The sequence below is a fragment of the Mobula hypostoma genome, chromosome 7, assembly GCF_963921235.1.
Source record: "Mobula hypostoma chromosome 7, sMobHyp1.1, whole genome shotgun sequence".
NCBI lineage: Eukaryota > Metazoa > Chordata > Chondrichthyes > Myliobatiformes > Myliobatidae > Mobula > Mobula hypostoma.
Genome location: NC_086103.1, coordinates 85,673,633 through 85,695,273, shown reverse-complemented (window position 1 = coordinate 85,695,273; position 21,641 = coordinate 85,673,633). Strand labels below are relative to the sequence as shown.

Here is a 21,641-nt window from a genome sequence, read left to right as displayed (position 1 = left end):
CTTGACTCCATATTTTAACTGAAAGTAAGGATGTTTCTAAATACAGCATATCAGCGATGTAATCAATTAAGACAGAGAGCATTGATGGCAAAGGTGATACAAAGATAATGGGGAAGAGCTAAGCAATAAGATTAGATATGGTGAGAGGACTCCTTTAGTACTGCAAAGAAGTCTCATTTCAATATGTTGCAAGGATAGCCTAGTTACTGAATTTGTGATCCAGAAACTTAGACCAATAATCCAATGATGTTAAGTTCAAATCCACCTTGGCAGTATTGGAATTTAAATTTAGTTAATAATCTTTTTCTAACAAACTAATTATAAGAAATAATGAGCTCAGAATTACTGGATTATTGAGAAAAATTATAAATGTCCTTTGAGGAGAAATCCAGCTATTTTTAGGCCACAAAAGTGGAAATGTTGAGTATTTTTTAATTGGTGAATTTTAGGAAGTGTTAACGTTCAAAGGGATCTGAGTATCCTTGTTCATAAATCATGGACAGCTAATAGTAGGAGGCTCAGAAAGCAAATGACATGTTTATGTTTAACAATAAAGGAATCATAGAGTTACACAGCAAGGAAGTGCACCCTGTGGCCAACTGTTCCTCACCAGCCAAGATGTCTACATTCTGAAGAACAAACTTAAATAAAGTTAATGTCAGCTGTGAGAATGAAGACCCTGCTATGGGTATTACCATAATGCGTACATTCCTTGGAGGCCACAGGGACTGACATTTGCAGAGAGCAGGATCAAAGCACAAGTGCTCTGTTATGTTAATTATTTATTTCCATGAATGGGTTTTAGCAACATACAGCTCTAGGATCCTTGTTAATAAAGACTGCTCGAGCCTTTGTTAATCCATTGCATTCTGTGATTGTTTCATAGCTGACCGTCCAACCCTGCAAGTAAAATTAAATCGCTGATAAGTTAAAAGGAAGATACTTTTTCAAATGGTGTCAGCAGTAGCAAATGTGCTCCTCTGGATTCAAGATGGAGCACTTGGACTTCAGGAACCCCAGGCAATATCAATGTGAATCAGCTGTTATAAACGAGTATCGATCCATGCCACATGGAATATATTACTGAAGGATTTACTTTCCCAATAGCTGCTTTAGAGGACCAGCATCGAATAATACAGCAGGTTTGATAACGTCTTTATAAAATAGACATTTTGCAAGGTCAATACTACCAGTGCATCCTTGCATCTAGGGGAAAATTTGCAGCAACAGTGTGCAAAAGAAGAATCCACAGGTAAAAACAAGTTCTGCTGAAGCAGACAACATTGAACAAATACAAGAACAGGAAGAGATGTCAGATTCTCCTTGCATAGTGACACTTAGGTTGCCTTCAACTGGTCCCTTTTGGAGGTGTCGTTACTCATGGTACATGAGAATTCTGGTAGTCATATTACTCACAGAAAAGCCTGTAGAAAGCAAAATATTGCTAGGGGTATTAGAGAAAGTCCCTACTTTTCTTCAAGTAGTGGAGCAAAGGACTGCCTCTATTTCTATGAATGGCATTGGATCTTTTTAAAAGATACCCAGATTAATGTCTGAAAATCAACTAAACATTTAGATTTTTCTCTCTGTTTTTTGAAGTTGAGATTGAATCTCCCTGCCTCCAACCTACCCCTCCCAAACAGTTTGGCTTGGAGAAGGTAACAGCTATCAATTCTACCATTGTTTAGAAATATCTGAGAATCTGATCAGGATGGGGTTCTGACACAAAGCGAAGTTAAGGTCTGTGGCAGATCAGGGAATCTGATCAGGATGGGGTTCAGACACAATGGAGAAGTTGAGGTCTGTGGCAGATCAGGGAATCTGATCAGGATGGTGTTCAGACACAATGGAGAGGTTGAGGTCTGTGGCAGATCAGGGAATCTGATCAGGATGGGGTTCAGACACAATGGAGAAGTTGAGGTCTGTGGCAGATCAGGGAATCTGATCAGGATGGGGTTCAGACACAATGGAGAAGTTGAGGTCAGAGGCAGATCAGGGAATCTGATCAGGATGGGGTTCAGACACAATGGAGAGGTTGAGGTCTGTGGCAGATCAGTGAATCTGATCAGGATGGGGTTCAGACACAATGGAGAAGTTGAGGTCAGAGGCAGATCAGGGAATCTGATCAGTATGGGGTTCTGACACAAAGGAGGAATTGGGGTCAGAGGCAGATCAGGGAATCTGATCAGTATGGGGTTCTGACACAAAGCGAAGTTAAGGTCTGAGGTAGATCAGTGAATCTGGTTAGGATGGTGTTCAGACACAATGGAGAGGTTGAGGTCAGAGGCAGATCAGTGAATCTGGTTAGGATGGGGTTCAGACACAATGGAGAGGTTGAGGTCAGAGGCAGATCAGGGAATCTGATCAGGATGGGGTTCAGACACAATGGAGAGGTTGAGGTCTGTGGCAGATCAGGGAATCTGGTTAGGATGGGGTTCAGACACAATGGAGAAGTTGAGGTCTGTGGCAGATCAGTGAATCTGATCAGGATGGTGTTCAGACACAATGGAGAGGTTGAGGTCTGTGGCAGATCAGTGAATCTGGTTAGGATGGGGTTCAGACACAATGGAGAGGTTGAGGTCTGTGGCAGATCAGTGAATCTGATCAGGATGGGGTTCAGACACAATGGAGAGGTTGAGGTCTGTGGCAGATCAGTGAATCTGGTTAGGATGGGGTTCAGACACAATGGAGAGGTTGAGGTCTGTGGCAGATCAGGGAATCTGATCAGGATGGGGTTCAGACACAATGGAGAGGTTGAGGTCAGAGGCAGATCAGGGAATCTGATCAGGATGGGGTTCAGACACAATGGAGAAGTTGAGGTCAGAGGCAGATCAGGGAATCTGATCAGGATGGTGTTCAGACACAATGGAGAGGTTGAGGTCAGAGGCAGATCAGTGAATCTGGTTAGGATGGGGTTCAGACACAATGGAGAGGTTGAGGTCAGAGGCAGATCAGGGAATCTGATCAGGATGGGGTTCAGACACAATGGAGAGGTTGAGGTCTGTGGCAGATCAGGGAATCTGATCAGGATGGGGTTCAGACACAATGGAGAGGTTGAGGTCAGAGGCAGATCAGTGAATCTGATCAGGATGGGGTTCAGACACAATGGAGAGGTTGAGGTCTGTGGCAGATCAGGGAATCTGATCAGGATGGTGTTCAGACACAATGGAGAGGTTGAGGTCTGTGGCAGATCAGTGAATCTGATCAGGATGGTGTTCAGACACAATGGAGAGGTTGAGGTCAGAGGCAGATCAGGGAATCTGGTTAGGATGGGGTTCAGACACAATGGAGAGGTTGAGGTCAGAGGCAGATCAGGGAATCTGATCAGGATGGGGTTCAGACACAATGGAGAAGTTGAGGTCTGTGGCAGATCAGGGAATCTGATCAGGATGGTGTTCAGACACAATGGAGAGGTTGAGGTCAGAGGCAGATCAGTGAATCTGGTTAGGATGGGGTTCAGACACAATGGAGAGGTTGAGGTCTGTGGCAGATCAGGGAATCTGATCAGGATGGGGTTCAGACACAATGGAGAGGTTGAGGTCAGAGGCAGATCAGGGAATCTGATCAGGATGGGGTTCAGACACAATGGAGAGGTTGAGGTCTGTGGCAGATCAGTGAATCTGGTTAGGATGGGGTTCAGACACAATGGAGAAGTTGAGGTCTGAGGTAGATCAGCCATGAACACATGGAATTGTCAGGCTGAGTGGCCTGTTCCTGGTCCTAGTTTCCTGTATCGTGTTTATGTATTTTTCCCCCTCTAAAACCTTGAATTTTGATCCAGCATACTGAAAGCTGAAAAGTGAAAGGTAGGGAAGGAAGGAGGAAGAAAGAAATTTATGCCTGCTTTAAAAACATCTTTATCCGAGAGATGTGACTTTTAACAGTGCAGCAACAGACTGATTGTTGTGCACCATTCTCTAAACTGCATAAGGATGTGCTAAGACAGGCGATTAAAGCATGGTTAAGGAGCTGGGTTATAAGGACTGCCCTACAGAAAGGGGCAGAGCAGGAGAAATGTTCTTTTTAAGTGTAGACACTTCCCAGGTCAAGGCAGGGTTCTGAAAGCTGCTTGTGTTGGACTTATTATTGGCTGAGATAGTAAAAGTTGCACAGGTAAGTTAATTAGTTGAAGGTTTGTACATATCTTAGTTGGAGTTAGTTAATTAGTATAGATCTGTTCTACGGATTCAAAACGTACTGGACAACAAAGTTCTGGACTATAGAATGCTGGAGTAGAGGGTTGTAACCTGTATTAAAATATCAAAGGAAAACAAATGTACAAATTGATGTACAGTAAATGAAATGACATTTTCTGGCATCTTCCCTCTTCCTCCTCAGTCCTGAAGAAGGGTCTTGGCCTGAAATGTTGACTGTTTATTCTTTTGCATAGATTCTGACTGATCTGCTGAGCTTCTCCAGCATTCTGTGTGTGTTGTTTCGGGTTTCCAGCATCTGCAGACTTAATCGTGCTTATAGGGAAAGAACAATTAGGGAAAACTGGAATAAGTATTTCATTTGTAATAATGTTAGATTCTGAACAAAGATAAGAATGTACCAAAGGTGTATCATAAAATAATATACATAGGATCAATTATTGACTACTAGTTATCAGAACAACAATCATTGACTGTGATGGTAATTGTTTGAAACACAAATGAATGAAAGGCGGAGAAGAGTGAAGAGCAAAGACTGCTGATTGAACATGGCCCAAGAAAATAGTATTTGTATAATCACAATATTTCTAAGCCCTGTCCTAACACAGAAAGCCTATCAATGATTTATACAAGTAATTCTAGCATAATTAATGTCTTCAAAAGCACAATCCATGAAACTGCCCTTTGTGCATCAGTGGAATTTGTTTATTATGAAGTGTTTCATGTGTTGGATATTTGAAAAGCTGAGTTGTCTTTCCTCAGTTCACATTGTCCACATCATAATCTTTAACATACTTTTGCCAATCCCCTAATATAGTTTTTCTCATTTTTTTTTATTTGCAGTTTGCGGGTGAGGGGGGGCGATAACGAAAGAATGAGAGAATAGCAAGGAAACGAAAAAGAAGCAAGAGAAATGGTGAGATTTATACATTTATATAGAAAATATATAAAAATTACAAAGGAAAACTGTGTGGCAGATCAATGATATATAGTGAGAGTTTGTTAGAGAAAGGCAGGGAATCAAAAGGAAAATGATAAAGGCGGTTATTACGGGAGAGGTGACGTGGGGGGAAAGGGAGGGGGAGAAAGGGGAGAGGAGGAGAAGGGAGGAGAGAGAAAGAGAGTGTGAGAGTGGATAATAAGCAGTAGGGAACATTGGAAACAAAAGCATAACAGAAACAGTAGGGAAAAACACAAGAAGACTGGGGTGGGGAGAACAACTTGAAAGAAGAAACACAGCCAGCAACAGAATAGGGTTGAAAAGGCATGGTTAGAGATTATTGAAAAAGAACCACTTGGAGGAAGAACTAAAAGTTGGAATAATGTTTCCTTGTAAAAGAAAGTCAATTGTTCAATAAAAGCATATGAACTGGTGGAGGAAAGCCAAGATCAAATGGATATTAGATTGCGCTTCCTACGGTTTGTGGATGATCTGCTTTTTACTGAGTGGTATTCTACTCAAGTGAAACAGCAGCAAAGGTAACAAACCTCATAAAGCTCACTATTCCAGTAGTGTCAACACAGGCATTTTCGTGATAATGTGGAAAATTACCCTACTGTGTCCTCTTGATATATGTAAACAATGGTTAGACAACACTAGGAGTTCACTTTATTATAAGAAGGAAGTGAAAGGTTTATAGAGAGTGCAGAGGAGATTTACTAGATTCAAGAGCATGTCTTATGAAGATCGGTTGAGTGAACTGTGGCTTTTCTCTCTGGTGTGGAGGAGGATGAGAAGTGACTTGATAGAGGTGTACAAGATGAAAAAAGGCATAAACAGAGTTCACACTTCAAAGATCAAAGTAAACTTATTATCAAAATACATATACGAGGGTGATTGATAAGTTCGTGGCCTAAGGTAAAAGGAGCCAATTTTGGAAAACCTAGCACATTTATTTTTCAACATAGATACCTCCTACATTTACACACTTGGTCCAGCGGTCGTGGAGCATATGGATCTTGGATCTCCAGAAAGTGCCCACAGCAGGGGTGATTGATAAGTTCGTGGCCTAAGGTCGAAGGAGATGAGTTATGCGGCTCTCATTACATGCAGATGCAGTTCAACTCTTTGAGTGATTATGCAGAAAGTCTGAGGTTAATAACTCATCAGGGGTGATTGATAAGATCGTGGCCTAAGGTAGAAGGAGATGAGTTATTAACTTCAATCACCCAGAGTTGACCTGCATGTGCATGTAACAAGAGCTGTATACCTCATCTCCTTCTACCTTAGGCCACGAACTTATCAATCACCCCTTCTGTGGACACTTTCTGGAGGTCCAAGATCCGTGTGCTCCACGACCGCTAGACCAAGTTTGTAAATGTAGGAGGGGACTATGTTGAAAAATAAATGTGCTAGGTTTTCTAAAATTGACTCTTTCTACCATAGACCACGAACTTATCAATCACCCCTTGTGGATCACCCATGTACAACCCTGAGATGTGTTCTCTTGAAGGCATAATAATGGAATCAATGAAAGACCACATGCAATATGATAGATAAACAACCAATGAGTGAAAAAACAACAAACTACAACTACAAAAGAAAAAAATATGAAATAAGTAAGCATTAAATATTGAGAACATGAGACAAGAGTCCTTGAAAGTGAGTCCAAAGTTTGTGGGAAGAGTTCAGTGATGGACTGAGTGAAATTCAGTGGCATTATCCTCACTGGTTCAAGAGCCTGATAGTTAAGGGGTAATAATCATTCCTGAATCTGGTGGTGTGAGATCTAAGGTTCCTGTACATTTTTCCTGATGGCAGCAACGAGAAGGCAGCATGGCCTGAGTGGTGAGGGTTCTTGATAATGGATGCTGCTTTCCTGCGGCAGTATTCCTTGTAGATGTGCTCCACAGTGGGGAGGGCTTTACCCATAATGGACTAGGTTGTATCCACTACTATTTGTTGAATTTTCTGTTCAAGGGCATTGATGTTTCCACACCAGGTTGTGATGCAAGTAGTCAATGTACTCTCCACAGTACATCTATTGTCAAATCTTCACAAACTTCAAAGGAAGTAAGGACAGTGCCATGCTTTCTTCATAATTGCATTTACATGGTGGGCTCAGAACAGATCATCTGGAATGATAACACCAAGGAATTTAACATTTGCTGATCCTCTCCATGTCTGATTCCCTGATGACAACTGGCTCATGGACCTCTGGTTTCCTGCTCCTGAAGTCCTTGGTCTTGCTGACGTTAAGTGGAAGGTTGTTGTGGCAACACCCAGCTAGATTTTCAATCCCTCTCTTATATGCTGATTCATCACCAGCTTTCTTTCGGCCAACAACAGTGGTGTTGTCAGTAAACTTAGATATATCATTGAAGCTCACAGTCATATGTATAAATGAAATAGAGCAGGGCGCTAAGCACACAGCATTGTGGTGCACCTGTGCTGATGGAGATTGTGGAGCAGATGTTATTGACCATCTGATCTAATTGGGGTCAGCAAGTGAGGAAATTGCACAATTGCTCAAGGAGGTATTGAACCAAGGTCTTGGAGTAATTAATTAGTTTTGAGGGGATGTTAGTATTGGATGCTGAGCTGTAATTGGCAAAGAATATCCTGATGTAATCATCTTTTCTGTCCGGATGTTCCAAGGTTGCATGAAGAGCCAATGAAACAGCATCTGCTATGGACCTGTTGTGAGGGTTGAGGTTGGATATCAACGGTGTCAGACAGGGTTTGAAATGTATCAACGTCAACTTCTCAAAGCACTTTATCACGGAGAATGTAACTGCTGCTGGACGGTAGTCATTGAGATAGGTTACCACGTTCTTTTTAGGTACCAGTATAATGAAAGCCTGCTTGAAGCAAGTGGGTAGCTCTGACTGCTGAAGCAAGCGGTTAAAGATATCAATGAACAGTCCAGCCAGGTCTTTAGTACCTGGCCAGGTTCCCCAGCTAGGCTGGATGCTCTCCGCTGGTTCACCCTCTTGAAGGATGTTCTCATGTTGGTTATCGGAGACTGAAATCACAGGGTATTTGCGAGCTGTGACATGTTTCTCTAGCCAAAGTGAACATGGAAGGCAAAGCCTTGTCACTTTGTTTCAATTTGTAAGAGCTAATTCAATGCCCTTTCAAGCATCCTTCAGTGATTCAAGTTTAGTCTAGAATTGCCACTTCACCCATGAGGTGGCTTTCCAGAGACCTCTTGTACCTTACTTGGTCGAGAGTCCTGAATGCCTCTGATCTGGTCTCCAGCAAATTGCAAATCTCATGGTCAATCCAAAACTTCAGGTTGGGAAAGACTCTGAATGATTTTGTGGGACACACTCATCTGTGACTACTTTTAAATTGTCCATGACAACCATGGTGTACTCATTCAGATGCTCTAGTGAATCCTTGAACATGACCCAGTCTATCAACTTGAAATAATCACGCAGCTACTCCTCTGCCCCCCACAACCACATCTTTGTGGGCAACCGGCACCTTTTTTCTCAGAGCAGATATAGTCTATATGAGAGGACATTATTTTAAGGTAATTAGAGGAAAGTATAGGGGATTGTCAGTAGTTTTTTTTTAAACACATGTTGAGTGGTGGTTGCATGGAATGTACTACAGGGGTGGTAACTGAAGCCGACACATTAAGGAGATTTAAGAGACTCCAGAATAGGTACATCAATGAAAATCAATGGAGAGGATGTGGGAGGAAAGTGGAGTGGGTTGAAGGTGTCAACACATCTTTGTGGGTTGCAGGGTCTGCACTTTAGTCTACTGTTCTGGATATCACCAGTGTCAGCAGCCTCAGCTTGAAAAGCCATATAAATACCATGGCTACAAGAGTTTGTCAGAAGCTGGTAGTTCTGTAGCAAGAAACTCACCTCATAACACTCCAAAAACCTTTGCAAGCTGCATGGTATGATGCCTGAATGAGTACAGTTCCAATTCTCAAAAGACTTGACACCATCTAGGATAGAGCAGCCCATGAATGACTCCCCACCAATATGCTAAATGTTATTCCTTCTATCACCAGCTCAGAGCAGCTGTAGTGCGCACAGTATACAAAATACACTGTAGTAACTCGTCCCAGTAACTCAAACAACACCTTACAAGTCTGCAACTTCTACCACTAAGGATTGGGACAACTAGCACATAGGAAGACCACTAACTGCAGGTTCAAAGCTGCACTCCATCACTGTCTTTCATCATCATGGGACTTCATCCTTAACAGTTGGACTGCAGCATTTCCACGTCCTGACTCTCCACTGACTTTTCAAGGCCTTTCCAATGATGCCAAAATCCCAGGAAATGAATTGAAAAAAAGAAATACTTCCTAATGAGGGCTTACTTATCAGTATAGTATTTTTATCATTCCAACATCGACGAAAGCATCGTCTCCTAACCTAATAGTTTCTATTCATATTGACACATTTCCAAATGTGTTCTTAATTGAAGTGTTATGGATTTTGTCTCCCCAACATCCCTTCAATCACTATCACTCTCCAGGGATTCAATGGTGCACACTCAATAGCTGAGCCATACATGTGGGTCGGATTGTGAACATCAGCTTTCTGTTCAATCGGGAAGGGTTATCACTAGACATACAAATTATTTCCATCTCAATGTTCAGACTTGACTGACGTGTTCCTGCCCCCACATCTAAACATACCTGTGAAGGAGAGGGACCACGTCTCACTTATCCATATCAGAAGCCCACAGGCATTGTAACAAATTTCAGCAAACAACCTGACCACCGCCTTGACAGATTTGAGCTAAAGGAGCAAATCTGAGGGAATTTAATGATCAACGTGACCCAGTAGTGCAAATCACCTAATCATCAAGGACCTGCAGTCTCCTGACAACCTCTTCACAAAATATGCAGAGTTAAAAGCCACCATTAAATGATTCTGTTCTGCAGGCTGAAACATTTTGTATGCAAGACATACTGTGTGTGCTTTGGTTATATTAACAATGATGGGACAGTCCCTAAGAGATTGTTGGCAGAAACGAATAATGCACAACAGATTACTCATAAGTGGGTAAAATTATGTAGGAATCAAGTTGTGAACAAAACAAGGATGGATGCATTGCCTGAACCTGAGTGTGTAAGTTTATATTTTCCAATATTCAATGAGGTTTGAAGCTTGTGAAAGGTTTGATTCTGTGGTCCCTGAGCTGCAGCTGCAATTGCTGCATATGTTCCTTTAAATATTTAAACACCTAATTTGTGGAATATTTTTATGCATCACATTTTTTTGCTTTTAAATCATTTCTGTTGTTACACTTTACGAGACATTCTGGAACAATAAAATAAAGAGCTAAGAGCCAAAGACTGCTGGGAGAAAAAGTAGTGACAGGACTGCTTCCTGATAGAAGGGTAGTTAAAGCATCAGCACTCAGTATCTATTGTTTGCTATTCAGAATGCGAAGTTAGTTACAAACGAATTTAAAATGTCTTAGCATGAAATTCCTCTGGTTGTTATTAAAGAGAACCTGTCTGAATTGAATGCAAAATGAACCATCAGTAAAAAATGCTTAACTCAAGGTCAATGGGTAAATGTTTGAAGGAATTTATCAATTCCAGTTGAGAAAGAAGATTGGGCAAGATTGAAGCATTAACAACTGGGTTTTGATTCACACAACAGTGACTTGGAGAGACAGTAGAATGGGGACAGAGCCACAGCTGTTTGATGAATTCATTTATGTTTACTCTTTGTGAACTGATCATTATAATGTTGCGCAAGGTTTCAACCTGCCTTTGCTTCACTTTCAGTTATAATGTGTCTTTCAAACTCACATCTTTATTATTCTACTTAAAAGCAGATCATTGTACTGGTGGGTGCAGCCTCACTGTGTAGATGAGAGAATCTTCCCCATGTTCATGCAGACACATGCAGCATTCTGACCTCAGTTAAATCTTAAATTACTGCAGTTCAGTTCTCAATAAAGCCTCTGTAACAGTCTCATAAATAACTTGAAGAAGGTCACCGTGACCCACTGACTGGGTGCAATTGCTTAACAGAACTATGTTCTTACAATCCAGGATCAAACCCGACCCAGATGGAACGGATGTTGGCTGACTGGGAATCGCAACTTGACCTGGCTTGCAGCATGCACAGGCTAAATTGGAAAGCTCATTGACATGGGCCACAGTGAAGACTGAGCTCAAGAACTGAAGTTTTGCTTGTGATAACAATTGGTATTCTGAGGCTGGGTTGACTTTGCTGATGATATGACCATGTTTGATGCAGGGCTGTACTGAACATGTCTACATGAATGCTTCTTGCTGACTTGTGTTGTCTGATGCAGAGAATGATTGCAGTTCCCCTGGCATTTTTCCCTTTGCATAAATTTTTTTCCAAAACTATCCATTTGTGAATGCTTACCAGCATTGGAGAAGTGGTGTGGACTAATAGCCAATGTGCAATAATATCCATTGTGAATGCTTACCAGCTTTGGAGAAGTGGTGTGGACTGATAGCCAATGTTCATGCTATCAACTGGTGCTTGCACAAAGACTAATTAAAGGCTCCCAGATCTGATTAAAATAATGGAAATAAAGAAAGCCAATACCAAGGACTGAATACCAGAATGGATTTTAATCTTTGAACGCACATTGACTGTTATAGCCTGTATGAGTTTGGTTTCCAGTCTGCAGTTTCATGAAACACCTTAATTAGATTACTGTCTTGTAACCATTGCGAGATGTGTGCTGTCCTACAATAAGTAAATCTAGGTTGTATATGAGAGTGATATTGAGAGGTAAATGCTCACACTCAATACTTACAAAAAACTCTTTAAATTGAAGACTCTAGTTATCAGGACAGTGATATCATTGTGATGTAACCACTTAGCTTGTATTTTTTTTAATTAGCAGAAGATATATATTCCTAGAAAAGAATAATTATAAGTTTCTCAGCTGTTAATTAAGCTAAGTGAATATGTTCCATTAGTGAGGATCTAAAATACTTTAGAAATGATATGAGGACAACAGAAGATTACTTCCCTTGCTTGTTTCCAGTATTTGAAGTTCCACATTAATCCCATGGTAAAGCCTTGATCTTTATATTGATTTACTGTATGTAACATGGATAGGCAGTTAATTAGAATCTATATTTCGATCTCATCTATTGTCGTCTATAAGAATTCTTGAAATTGGTTGGGTACTTATGAGTTTGACAGATTCTCTAATGCTACAAATCTTCCACTGTTGACAAAGACTAAGTCAAAATTGCCTAGGGAAACTGAAGCTTACAAATCTTTATGGGTCTCTTTCTTAGGTCTACACATTGGTTCCCTATTACTGCAGGTTCTTCACACTACTGATTGCATACACATCCCTTCACATATGGGGTTCAGTTCTCCTTACACCTGGAGGGCACAAAGTGAACTCTGTAGGCCAGTGCACAGTATCCAGGAAACAGCCGTGATGAAGATACGTCTCTACATTTCTGTTGATGCAAATAAAGTGGTGGGGTGGAACAGAATTGAGTAAATACACAGAGAGCTCAAATGAAAGCAGTCCACAAGAGTAGCCGACAGGAACTCAGACTGGTTTACTAATGAGGCAAAATAACCCGAGTGAGATATGGAATACAAATGTTGAAGGCGGAAAGGCCAGAGGTAGGTGTTGACTTGGGACCAAACAGTCTGCTAATTTCTTCAGCCTAGTTTAACCCCTTGCCTCACGTTCTGCCAAGTTAGCAAGCCACTAACTTCTCAAATCACCCTGCTGAATTGATCCTTTGGAAAGGTAGCTTGGATTTATGACAGATAATTGAATACAATTAGTTACACTTGCTCTACAGCATTGCAGTAGATTGTCGACCCTGCCTCTCTATGGGTGGTCCCCAGTCCATCAGATTATAAATAAGTAATTTCAAATAAGTTCCTGGGGGAGACTTTTTTCCCTTTCTCTTGAACAGACTGTGCTCATCATTATTCCAGTTCTCAAGGTACTCTGTGTTCTAATTTACAATGGCCAGAGGTACTGCACTCTTTTAATCCCAGATCTTCAGATGAGTAATGCCAATTACATACATTTATGCACAACACATAGGATGTTCCACATAAATACTGTATGAGAGCCTCTCCAATTCAATGGAGGATGTGGCAGGAATAGCACTGTCAAAACTTAACTTGGACTGAGGGTCATGACAAAAATGTACTGAAGTCTTTCTAAGTTTTAATAAAGGCCCATTATGTTTTCTGCCTTCCATATAGGTGCGATGTTTGCAATGCTGGTGAATGTTTGTATAGTTCATCCAACAGTAACTCGCCCTTCACAACTCAGTCCTGCAAAGTTTCCATTTTAGGCAGGGTGGAACAGTGATTAAAGAGCAGCTACTTCACAACTCCAGCAGCACTGTTCAATCTTCACCTCTGGAACTGCCTGCGTGGAGTTAGCACCCTCTACTTGTGTGATATAGGTGTTCCCAGGTGCTCTGCTTTCCTCCCACATCCCGTACGGGATCGTACTATGAATAAACTGTAACCTGTGCTTTGTATATTAGTGAGTGCTTTCACCTGGGTTGAATGAATGGGAGTGTGAGGAGAGCAATTTGGAATTAATGTAAATGGGTGCTTCATCTCAGCCTATTTCTCATAGTCTCAAGTGATGATAGAAGTATCAGCATGGAACAGACCCTTCTACCAACCTGGCCAACCAAGGTGTGCTAATTCCATTTTCCGATGTTTGACCCATCCCCAGCTAAACCTTTTCTATCCATGTATACCCGTTCATAGTTATTTTAAATATTGTAATTGTCCCTGCCTCCAGAGCTTTCTTCAGAAGCTGGTTCCACATACCCACCACCCTCTGTGTTAAAAAGCTGCCCTTCAAGTCCCCTTTAAATCTCTCCCTTCTCAATTTAAGCCTATGTCTTCTAGTCTTGGACTCCCCACCTCTGGGAAAAAGCTGGTGACCATCCACCACATCTGTGTCTCACAATCTGTTAAACCTCCAATATGTCACACCATAGTCTTCTATGCTTTAGGGAAAAATATTCAGTCCCAGTAACATCCTCATGAATCTTTTTTGCACCCTTTCCAGCTTCTGTGCTTTGTAAGGATTGGGTGGATATTCACAATAGTTTAAGCAGGTACAGATGGATTATAGATTTCCTTTGGAGCCTGACTTGGTGTCCATAATCTGACACTCCTGATTATTCAGTGGATGATACAATATACCAGACATTAGGTTGGTCCAAGTGACCAGTACATCAGCTGACTCTTGCTTCTTATGTGGCCATTCAGTGGCTGGCATTACGTCTGCACTCTGGGAGGAGTCTAATTTCTTCCCCTCCCCTTCCTGCAGACATCTCAGAAAGCCAAAGACATCTGGATTAATCAAATTCACAAAGGATTTATTGTTTTCAGCTTGTGTTTTCTTCACTTCTAGACAGTAATCAATAAAAATATGTGACAATAAACAAAAATTTTCAACAAGCAGTAATTTGGAAGAGAATCTGGGTAAAGCAGCATACATGTCCTCAATGGCATGAGCTTCAATTTTTCTAACATCTTGTAACCACTACCTTCTTCCCCCTTCTCATTTTGTCAATCCATATATCACTAGCTACCATAATATCTTTCGCCTCTCCTTCCTTCTCGATCTGCCCATTTCTCTCACTGGTTTCACTCCTCACCTCCTTCCTTTTATTCTGTGGTCGATGATCTTCCCCTATTCGGTTCTATCTTCTTCAGCCTTCTGTCACTTCCACTTACCACCTCTCAGCTTTTCAATTCATTCTCGCTCTTCAAAGTTCAAAATAAATTTGTTATCAAAGTGCCCACATATTTGTCACCACCTATGACTCTGAACTTCATTTCCTGGTGGGCAATCACAAAACAAACAATAGAATCAATGGAAAACTGCACACAAACAGCCAATGTAAAAGAGACAACAAAGGGTGTAAAAACAAAATGAAAAAGTAAGCAGTGTCCACGGTTGGCACAACATTGTGGGCCGAAGGGCCTGCAATGTGCTGTAGATTTTCTATGTTCTATGTTATATGTAACAATAATAGATAAATAAGTAATAAGTAATACTGAGAATAGGAATTGTAGATTCCTTGAAAGTGAGTCCACATCACCTCCCTCTTCTCCTCCCCATACATGCCTATCACCACTCCTCACCTGAATCTCCTCATTGCCTGCCAGGTCTTACTCCATCCTTCTCCCCACCTTTTAACACTGGCTATCTCCCCCTTTCTTTCCAGTCCTAAGGAAGGGGCCTGACTCAAAACATCGCCTGTCCATTTCTCTTCATTCATGCTGCCTGATTCGTTGAATTCATCCAGCTTTTTCATGTAAATAAAAACATTATTAATGACTAACAAATGATCACTGATTAATAGAACATTAGTGGTTTCCAGGCTACACAACTCGTGAACTTTCTTCTGAAGGAAACAACAGGTCCAGAAGAATAATGGAAGAAGGTAACTTCACTCGAAGGCCATTGCCATTGCGGAGAAAGGACTGTGCTTCCAGGTGCTAATTAAAATAGAATCCAAGGCTGAAAGAGAGGAATGATTCCATCAAAACACGATTTTCATATGTCACTCAGCACAGGCCACCTCAATGAGTGGTTACCCCTCAAGTGTTAAAACATTACAAGCAGTGTTCAAGTCATCAAACCCAACTGTGGACCTGAGATGGGTTCAGTTTAGAAATCAGTCACTAGCACAATGAAGTCCAAATCAATATGATATGCTCAACTTTGGGAAGCTATCTGAAATGTTTGAAAAAGGGAGACCAAATCACAGAATTCAACTGTTAACCGTGCAATGAATCACTTCAGTTCTATGAATGATTGAAAGATCCTTTTGAATTGAGTTCTTGGTTATTAAACTCTAACTGGCAATTATTTCAGGCCCATTTAAAGTAAGTTGTAGTGTTCAAATCATAACAGCAGTTTGAAACAGTCAATTAAATGGCACAAAACATAAAACACATTACAGTATATAACAATCTATTAATTCAAGAGAATATTAGATTGGTAGAGATATTGCAAGCATAAGTTATTTTCTGAGAAGCTGTGTGGTATAATTTTTATTACAAATTTCTTATTAGTTTTTACTGTGCATCTTTAAAATAATATTGTTCAACAGTCAAAAGTCTAAAACATGATCTGATATTCTGTTGATTCTCGTGAATGCGTGATAGATCCATTGGAGATATCAAGCAATTTGAGTAGTTGATGTGATTAAAATAAAGTTTTAATGCTTGTAGTTCTGAACTTGGAAGTTACAACCTTCCTAAATAAATAGGACCAAAGCAAATAATTTTAGGAGTGCACATTAATCATTGTAATTTCCAAAGAATGAAGTGTGATCTCATTGAAACCTATTGAATGGTGAAAGGCCTTGATAGAGTGTATGTGGAGAGGATGGTTCCTATGATGAGAGAGTCTGACCAAAGGATACAGCCTCAGAATAAGAGGTGTCCTTTTAGAATGGAGATAAGGAGGAATTTCTTTCGCCAGGGAGTGGTGAATCTGTGGAATTCTTTGCCACAGGCAGCTGTGGAGGGCAAATCTTTTTGTATATTTAAGGCAAAGATTGATAGATTCTTGATTGGTCAGGGCATGAAGGGATATTGGGAGAAGGCAGGAGATTGGGGTGAGAGGAAAATTGAATCAGCCATGATGAATTGGCAGAGCAAACTTGATGGATCAAAGTGGCTTAATTCTGCTCTTATATCTTATGATCTTTTTTATTCCTTTCTTTATCTTGCTTTAGCTTGAAGCCATGCTAGTTTTAATGAAAGATTTACAGCATCTTACAAGACCTTAGGATGAGAAGAGAAATAAATTGCACCCGTCTTCAAAGTGTTCCACTGTCCCATTGCTTATTGGCAGCTTCTGTCCAGATTAGTACTTGAAGAACAATCATACGACAAGATCTCAGAGTATGACTTGATCCCATGAATTCATCTTGCACCAGAAGAAATTAACTTAGAAATGAAGGTGAGCAAGTCAGCAATACAAATTGTCAGTGTGTATAGTATCCTGTGGTGAAAAGCAGTAGTAAGGATGAAACTAGATGATTGGTGTGCATCACAGCAGAGCTGAGACTGGCGAATCTCAGGCTACCCAACATGACATCAAACTCAGACAGGGCAGTACCCAAAGCTATAAGAAATGTTTGCAAAATTGCAACTTCTTGTACCTACTTTGGAATAGTATCAAAGCTGGGATATTCAACAAAATGTGTTTATAATCTGTATGCTTTGTTATGATTGTATTATTAGTCATCTTTTAAACTGCTACTGTTTACCTATGTGCTGATTGATATACTGTACTGTACAAACTACCTATCCTTACACTAAAAGGAGTGTACAAATCCCAACATCTGAACATTTAGCACCAATACTGACAGCACAATGATAACCACTCTATCTGTAGAGAGAAAAAAAGCAATTGACATTTATCAGAGTTCAGAACATGCCAAAACATTTTCCATCTCTTTGAAATAGAGTCTCGATTATACGAAGCCCAGCTACTAATCTGTTGTGAACTTTACCACAGGAACCTTTATCTGCTCGCCAGAGGGAGAAGGGGGAGAGTGCTTGATACCTCTGTGCTCTGGCATCTTGGGCTCAGTACACCAGACCACTGAAGGGTTGGCAAGACTCTGAATTCCATTAAAACAACATTGAAATGTTAATTTCTTCACCACTCTGAGACAGGGATCATTTGGAGATTGATGGTGAGGGAGGGTTGGACGAGGAATGGAGTCATGAAGATCATGATACTCAATGTGGAACATGGACAGAGCGTATGAAACTATGAATGGTATATCACTAGAAAGGTCACATTCCAAGAGATTCCTCCTGACCAGACTTATCTTGTTCAATGAAATATCTGATTAACTACATCAGGTTTATCTACAAATCCTAGAGAGGGAAAAAGATTTAATACAGACACCAACTCAACCCAACAACATTTATAAGACTCAATTAGATGTCAATTTGACCAATGCAGAATTTATGGACTATTACCTCCCATAAAAAAGATGCAATCAACTAAACCACATCTAAATCTTCACATTTTCCACAAACTCTAGCATTTGAATAATATGCTATTAAATAAGGAAGTCAATGGGAGGATTATGTAAATGCATTCAAAGTAAATTCTTGCTTAAAATCTAGCTCAGACTGCTATGGTGACCCTCCTTCACTTCAGTTTAATTTGTAGTCAGACCCAGTATTGAAAAAAAAACTCTTGGTTAATGAGTTTCACCAATTGATTATATCATATATTTCCAGCATAACCTTTCTTAGCCTCAAAAATGACTGAAAAAGTAAATTATTAAACCATTGCTTAGGTTATAAACCCCTGTTAGATTTTTTTTACTGGAAAGTGGAAATTGAAAAAGGCGAAGTATAATTACATTTCTTCTCAAAAGTCAAAAGATAAATTTGAAGTTATATTGTAGTGTACAATGGCCAAAGAGGGAATTTTTGTATTTAAGCACCTGTGTGTTGGTTGGTTAGCAAGGAAAATAATTATAAGTATCAAACAGAAACCAAATACACCTGTCTGTCATTTTACTTGAGGTAAGAGAACTAACTAATAAACCAGCTTTGGGGACTGCAAATGCTCACAGTGCGTTAACGTTCTACATATGAACTCACCTTGGATGACAGGTGAAGGCAGCTTGAAGATCCGGATTCATCTGGTGAGTGCGGTTAAAGACCTGCTTGTGGCACAGGGCATTAGCAGTGATTCCAAAGACTTGGGATGTACTAAGTGTTAACCAATATTGCTAACAATAAACCCCTAATTTGTGCAGGAACCCTTCATGTGTCTCTTTATTGAATACCTTGGTGGCATCTCTTGACTAGTTATTCGAAGGCAAGCAGTTGTCACAAGGGATATTACTGTAGGAGTTTTGATGTGGAAGTGTTGCTTCTAGGTAATAACACCAGTCCCTTCCCCAGCCCCCTACTGCCTGGTTCTGCCTCAGATCATCTACTTTGCCTGTTACTGCAGGGGCAATGTGGCTCTGATCATTAAAGCTCGCTTTAATCTGTCCCTCTACTTCTCTATCCCTTTCTCCCCCTTTGAGATCCTTATTATGTTTGTATGTTCCCACCTCTCCTTTATGATTCTCTATTCAAGCTCCAAACCAGTTTTTGCACCAATGTGTTCCTCATATCTTTCCTGTATTCCCAGTATCAGCAGTAAACAACACCTTTGCTTTTTGAGTCTCTATCTCTCACTAATAAGGTCTATCGTTCATGTTCTCCCACATCACTCATTTATAATAGAACTTTCAAACTACCTCTGTGCTGAATTCAGGAGAATACTTGCTTTTGTTGGTTCCGTCTTCGTGAAACCTGGCAAATATCCCTGGATGGCTTTGGTAATTCCAGCAATCAGAGCTACTGGTGTTCAACCACCTAAACTTAAGCCCAGGTGTCAGATCAGTGCCCCTGGACATTGTTAAAGTTCATATTTTAAAGTTTATGTCAGCCTGCTAATTAAAGGGCAACGTAAGTGATTTAACTTAATCATAAATTAATGATTTCTTTCATATTTTCAAAAACTGTTATTTTCATTTTTTTTCAATTCTAATAAATTTTGAATATCTCTAAATGTCAGAAGTCTTAAAGCCATTTAAAAATTAACAACAGTTTTAACAAGAGGGATAATTACCAACCCTCTTTCCCTTACCCTGCTCAGTGTTAATCATTGTGTTCAAGAGAAGTGCTTTGGGAAAACTTTGTGTGGTAAAGTTTGATAGATGTTAGGTCAAGATGATGAACAAAGTCTCTCTGATCCCTTCACATGGACTTTCTAATTTGGACCTGATGGGCTTTCTAACAAAGCAAGTTGAGAAAAATGCCTGTCAAAGCTCATCATGGAGGTGCAGGGGTGTGGTGGTAACTTGGACCAGTGTGCAAAGTCTGAAAAGCTGATCATCCTGAAACCTTGTTGACAGATAACCTTGGAGATTAACCACGTCGGACCCAACTACTCCACTATATTAGTCACTGCACCTCATATCACCCTCACCTTCCCTTTCTTAAATCCAAGAGGAAGAGGCAGGAGTTGGATTTGATTAAGTTAAATTAGTTTATTGCTAGAAACACCAGAGTGCAATTAAATTTCATATAGCTTACGGAGTAAGCAATATACATGGTAATAAGCACAATAATAAATACAGCAATGAATGCCAAGCAAGATCAAGTTTATTGTCATTCAACTATATACATGTATACAGCCAAGTGAAACAATGTTCCTCTTATTATCATTATCATTATCATTATGTGCGGTGTCGCATGACATAGTCTTTTGACCATGAATGTTCTTGACAAATTTTTCTGCAGAATTTGTATGCCATTGCATTCTTCTGGGCCATGACTTTACAAGATGGGTAGCCCCAGATATTATCTATACTCTTCAGAGATTGTCTGCCTGTCGTCAGTGGTTGCATAACCAGGACTTGTGGTATGCACCAACTGCTCATATGGCCATCCACCACTTGCACCCATGGCTTCACAAGGTGCACAACACAGTATATGTAACTCACACACAACACATGAAGTAATATTACCATAAATAAACAAACAAATCATAAAATATATTCTAGAAGCTTGATATTTAGCATAAGGAATATTTACCCCACAAGTTAAAAAGAAAATAGTATAACACTACTGGGGCTTCATAAATGATGAGACCTGGGTGGTGGCAGTGAGTTTAGTAGTTTTACAGCCTGGGGGAAGAAGCTGTTTCCCATACCACCAGCCCTTGCCCTAATGTCTGGTGGTGGGGGCGGGGGGGTGCATCAAGGAGATTGTGGGACAGATGGGGGGGATCCTTGTAAACGCTAAGCACCCTGTGTATGCATTGCTCCTGATAAATATCTCACATAAATGATAGAGAGACACTGATGATCCTCTCAGCAGGCCTTTGTAGATTTTTGTGGTCAGATGCCTTGCAATTCCCATATCAGATGGTGATACAGCTGGTCACCTGTAAAAATTGATTACAGTAGGGGGTGGGGGGGGTAGCCTCACACACCTCAATCTCCTCAGGAAGTATAGATACTGTTGTGCTTTCTTGACTAAAGAGGTGGTGATGTTGAGGGACCAGCTGATATTGTCCATTATGAGCTCAACCAGGAAATTGAAGCTCCTAACTCTCTCCATAGATCAGCCATTTATGTGCAATGAGGAGTGGTCAGCCTGCACCTTCCTAGAGTCCACAATCATCTCTTTAGTTTTGTCCACATTGAAACTCAAGTTGTTAGACTTCACTTTGTACGCCGTCTCATTATCGTTGATGAGGCTGACCACTGATGTGAAATCAGCAAACCTGATGATTCGTTTTGAGCTGGATCTAGCAATACAGTCATGTAAACAGAAACTGGCTGTGCACACAGCCCTGGAGCTAGGGATGTTGCTGCCAACACAGTTTGACTGCTGTCTATAAAATTTGCTTATGTTTATTTCACTCAGACTCAACATACCATTTCTCTTTGTTGATCTACTGCCTGTACATGATCCAGTGTCCAATCCAGGGAGGACTTCAGCCCCTCG

At 40.5% G+C, this 21,641-nt stretch overlaps 1 long non-coding RNA gene across 1 annotated transcript; it reads left to right on the top strand.

Annotated features, from left to right (window-relative positions):
• Positions 1-1,000: 1,000 nt before the first annotated feature.
• On the top strand, positions 1,001-11,637 carry LOC134348975 (uncharacterized). The gene is made up of 3 exons (XR_010018546.1): positions 1,001-1,142; positions 4,998-5,070; positions 11,138-11,637. It is a non-coding gene; the product is annotated as an uncharacterized LOC134348975 (long non-coding RNA).
• Positions 11,638-21,641: the final 10,004 nt, after the last annotated feature.